The sequence below is a fragment of the Cynoglossus semilaevis genome, chromosome 1, assembly GCF_000523025.1.
Source record: "Cynoglossus semilaevis isolate Cse_v1.0 chromosome 1, Cse_v1.0, whole genome shotgun sequence".
Taxonomy (NCBI): Eukaryota; Metazoa; Chordata; class Actinopteri; order Pleuronectiformes; family Cynoglossidae; genus Cynoglossus; species Cynoglossus semilaevis.
This window is the reverse complement of record NC_024307.1, coordinates 32,162,664-32,168,032: the sequence shown is the minus strand read 5'-3', so window position 1 is coordinate 32,168,032 and position 5,369 is coordinate 32,162,664. Positions and strand designations below refer to the sequence as shown.

The following is a 5,369-nucleotide window of genomic DNA, read 5'->3' as shown; positions in this document are numbered from 1 at the left end:
CATTGGTGTTTGTTGACGGAAAGAAAGTTTCTTTACTGATTCTTCCCACATCTTATTGAATTCTTCTTCCAAAGTCTCGTCTGACATTTGAACACGTCTCTGTCGACATTTGTCAATCAGATCACACACTGCTTTTTCAATTTCTTTTGTGTGATTTTCCTTGATTTTATCAACTTCTGCTAATCCCTCTTTGATTTCTTTTGCTACTATGAGTTGTCGAATCACTGAGCTTTCCGTGTTTTTTTGAAGGTTCTTTGCACTGTTTTCAAAATCCACTTTGTATCTTTCTACCAGGTGGACATTAGCTTCCTTGTTCTCAAAATACCTTTTCAGTTTTTCAAGAATTTGGGTCGTCCACGTGGTCAGCTTTGTACGGGCTTCTGTCTTCAAAGTCAGGACAAGGTCATCCAAATTTCTTATTGTAGATTTGGAAGCTATTGTGTCAAAGTTTGAAATAGTTGTTTCTGCATATGTTACCCAGTTGTATGTTGACTCTTTGAATTCCCACTCCCATTTGTTGAATTCAATGCATAACTGCATGTAGGCCTCAGCCACTAGGCTGTTCCTGAAGCTAAAGATGAAGTTTTCATGCTTTACTGCTTCCCACAGGCTTTTCATCCAATCTTTAAATTTTAAGATGTCATTAAGAGGAATCTCATGCTTTCCCAACTGTTGGATGATGTTTCTCTTGAGCTGATACACAGTTTCACTGTACCCTGCATTGACTGGTGCCATTGGAGGGTTTCCACTCCACAGACCAGGAATATACCAATTCCCTGTGTCTGGACTGTAGTCCATCACGTCAGTAAAGGATTTATTATTCTCTTTCTTTTCCATTTTGGCTGCTGCCCTGGTCATTTCATTCAACTGTTCTAGGAGCAGTTCTCTACCTCTTAGGTTTTTCTCATCTGCAGAAACATCTGATACATTCTGATGGACAAATTGACACATAGGCTTTTTGCCCACCTCTTTCATCCTGAGAAAAGCATGCACAACTATTTGTAGGATGTCCTTCATTTCTGTTGCGTTCTCCATTGAAATGTTGATAATGCTGATGTCACTTAGTCCCACAACAAGGGTTGCTAGCTCATTGTCATGCTCGTAGCTGTCATCCAGTTTTGAAAGCTCTGGTGACTTTAGACCTTCAGTGTCAATGATCACTATGAAGTCAGAGTTAAGGATACCTTTAACATCTTCACCGAGTTTGATCAGCAACATGAAAGCACCTCGAGTACATCGACCACTGCTGACTGCAAACTGTACTCCAAACATTGTGTTTAGAAGGGTAGACTTCCCTGTGCTTTGAACTCCCAGGACTGTGACTACCGCTATCCTATTGTTTGGAGACACCATTTCATGGAGATGAGAAAGAACATCACTCACCCATGTGAGAGGGATGTTGGACGCATCCCCATCTACAAGCTCAAGGGGAAGTCCTTCAAGCAGCAACTCTGCACAGATTTTGGGAAGATTCTGTAGTTGCCTACGTGAAGGATCTGTTTCTGGAAGGAGAACTGAAGCTTCATAGATTTGACCCATTTCACGGAAAAAGTGTTCAGTTCCCAGTGAACTGTTGGAAAGTTCTTTATCAATGTCTCTGATTGCATCTTTGTTCTGAGAATCATTTCTTATTTTTTTGTACTGCATTCTGAGTTGAGACAGTTTTTGTCGTGATTGGTCGTCGAGATTCATTCTCATCCACTTCAGGAAATAAAACCTCTCTGGTTCTGTTTTTGATATTCCACTGATGAAACACGTCATTGGATCTGAAATATTCTGCGTATTTTGTTTTTCCCTAAGACGTTGTATTTCTTCTTGAATGTTGCTTTTGTATTCTTGAATGTTTTCAGATCCAAGTTTTCGAAGTCTATAGTGTTCCTTCTCCAGTCTTGTCAATTCCTTCCATATTTCACCTTGAAGTTGTAGGTGTTTCTGTTTGTATTCAGCAATGTTTTGAATTTGTCCCGTTATGGCATCAGCACTTTCTTTGGCAGTCTGACATTCAGGGCAGTCTTCATCAACAGAGATTCCCAGTTCATGTGCAACATCAGTCATCTGATCGATTGGTATTTTTATCTTAGGATTCTCAATTATTTGTTTCACAGTTTTTTGCAAAGATCGAACAAAATCTGCGTTGTTTTTGTTCTTTGTCTTAAGAATGATATTCTTAGTTATCTTCAGTTCTGTTGCTAATTTTTTTAGAGCATCCAGGTTAAAGCTGTTACTTTGTTGGTTTCCAACCAAGAAGATCTCCGTCTTGTGGTTCTGGTTTAAAAGCTGCTTACACTCAGGATCCAGGTTGTCAAAAAACACAAAAACAGCTGCAGATGTCTGACACAAAAAAGAAAACTCTCTTTCCAGTGAAGCAATGTCTCCATGAAGATTGACTATTGATAGTGGCTCTCTGAAAACATCACTGCTTTCATTTCCACGGGGAAGGTACCAGGTGATTTCAGCCAGTCCATTGGAAATTCTTTTAGGACTGTCGCCACACTTCATGTCATGGTGAACAAAAGTGTCATGGTATTGTTGAGAATTGCTCAACATCATGTTGAGAAGCTTGGACTTGGACAAAGAGCACTCCCCCAGTCTCACAAAGGATATCATCGGAAGCTCAGCCAGAACAATTCTGTCTTCAACAAATCCCTTGGATTCTATCTGTGACGAGGGTCTGTACTTTTTGACAATGTCTCTCATGGCCCAAAGCATGAGTGTACTCTGGTTTTTGTCACAATTGGGGAGCAGGAGAGGCACAGCAAATTGGCACAAAGACATTTTGAGTGCCATTTCTTGTTGAACAAATCCATCAGAACACAAAAAAAGGGCAGTGACTATGTCAAGGGGATTTACTGTGTTCTCCATCAAATCATCAAGATCGGATTCAGTCTCTTCTGATTCAGAGATTGTTTCAAAATCTCTAGCTGTCACATTGACCATTTTTAGTTTCTTTAGGAAACACCAGGGCAGATCTGACAGACATTTGGCAGGTCCATCAGTAATAGTCTTCTTATCGATCTGTAGTATTTTGTCCAGTGATATCTTCTCTGTGTAGTGGTGATTTAACCCCAGGTCTTCTAACATTTTCCCTAGTTCTTTTTCTGTAAACACAGACACAATACATTCATATGTAAGTTTCATTGAGCAGAATTTAAATAGGATTTCCTTTCTCTTGGCTCATAAAAAGGGCTGTAAACAGTTCTTCCTCTGATTAATCACAGGGCAGCCATAGATTAATCTCGATTAACCATGAATGTAATTTATTATGATGATTAGGTTTAATCCAGATAAATAAACACCCCCAAATATGACCAACAAAATCCTGTATATTGCTGGAACAGAGACAAATAAAACACAGTTGATGCTTGTGTTTTATGCCTGTTTGTATTTGGGACTATTCCAAATGATGGAATTATTATATATTATATATATGGGAAGTTTTAAGAAATTGTGCAAATATTATGGTCATCCAATGAACATTCTTATCAAATTAGTAATTGGATAGCTGTGGATAATCAAAATTATCCCTGATAAATCGTGATCATAATATATCTAGATAAATCAACAGTACTGATCAGTCTACAGTGAGAATTATGTCAGTCAGCTTGTCAGTGGTGGACCTGTGTATTGCCTTGTGCTAGGTGGCCTTCACCAAAAAACTGTATTCACTGTGTACTTAAGCAACAATAAGTGGAAGTAGGAATTATTTGATATATAGTTAGCTCCATGTTTAAAATGTGTTAAAACATTTTTATCATTTTCAGTATAGTGACTGAGTAAGATGCATTTCTCTGAACCCCTGCAACAACCTTTCAAGATTTTATTTTAAGCACATTATCTTGTGTCTGTCTGGTATTTTGGATCTCTTCCAGCTTTTGTTTCCCCACTATTATAACCTGGCTTTAACACCAACTATACACTAAGTCTGAATATATATATATATATATATTAGTTTTAATGTATTCATCTGATTAATCACAGGGCAGCCATGAGTTAATCTTGATTAACCATGAATGTAATTTATCATGATAATTAGGTTTAATCCAGATAAATAAATTGACAAATATGACCAACAAAATCCTGTATATTGCTGGAACAGAAACCAGAATAAAACAGTCAATGCTTGTGTTTGTCTGTTTGTATTTGGGACTATTCCAAATGATGAAATTATTAACATTGGAAATGTTAAGAAATTGTGCAAATATTAGGGTTGTCATTCACTTAACATTTTTATCAGACTAGTAATTGGATACTGTAGCTGTGGATAAACAAAAGTATCCCTTATTTTTGATATATAGTTGGTTCCATGTTTAAAATGTAAGGAGGAGGAGGAGCAGTGTGAGAATTTTGAACTGGAATATTTAAGGCATGGGGTGTCCAATTAAAAGATCAGTGGTTTATCCAATTACATTCTCTTTGGCCACACAAGTAAAAACACATCCTAGAAGGGGAGACTGATTTGCATTAATTGTGATGCACGTGTTAGGTCTGTTTCCCTTTCCTGTTTTGTCTGCTAGGTGTAGTTAGTTAGTGTGATTACACTCACCTTAATCTCTGTCATTTCCCTGCAAAGATTGGAGGACACATATTTGTAAATATGACAATTTACATTCTGATAGTTATTTACTAATTAATTTAGATTCATCCTGGTGAGCCACACACACAGGTTTACCTTCACGTTGGGTTCATTCTCTGTTCCCTCCATACTTGCTTCTGGGTCGTTCAGACAGCTTGTTTCTGTAATTAAAGTAGACATTTTTGCAATACTCAAAAGAAGCTTGTTTTTGAAGTACAAAAATACACCAACTCTTTTTGATATTGTTACTTTAAATTGATTAAAGGTTGATGACAGTGATCCCAGTGTGTAATGTAGTCAGTGGTGGATGTGAGATGGTTCACTGTACAGATAAAAGCTTGTGTCTGCATAATGTGTATGTATCCACTGAGCATTAGACTTAAAGTTACTTGTTTAAAATTCAAAATTTAAAACTATTTACTGCTTTAGCGTCACTCTGCAACAGGCTTCTAACGTAGCATGACAGATGTTGGAACAGCTCTGGTAACGTTACTTCTGAGAAAAAAAAGAAAGCTGTTTACCTTCTTGTACACTCTTTGAAACTGAGCATGTTTGATCAATGATGTTGTCTCGTGTGTCAGATTGAGTTTTTGTCCCCAATGACTTTGCAGTGGCCTAAAAATGTGAACTATCTATGAAGTTAATATTTTACTTTTTACAACACTTTGTTTTGCCTTCTTCTATAAACCACTACATCGACTAACACTGTCAACTCCAGGCAAGTACTAGAATAAAAATCTTTATCTTTTTTTTTTCTTTTTCTTTTTCACATAGGTTGTATTGTGTAAGTCTATAC

The 5,369-nt window shown here is 37.3% G+C and overlaps 1 protein-coding gene across 1 annotated transcript in view; it reads left to right on the top strand.

The window, feature by feature from the left end:
- Positions 1–5,369, top strand: part of LOC103391145 (neuroligin-2-like) — a 20,022-nt gene that overhangs the window by 4,775 nt on the left and 9,878 nt on the right. The window lies entirely within an intron of this gene.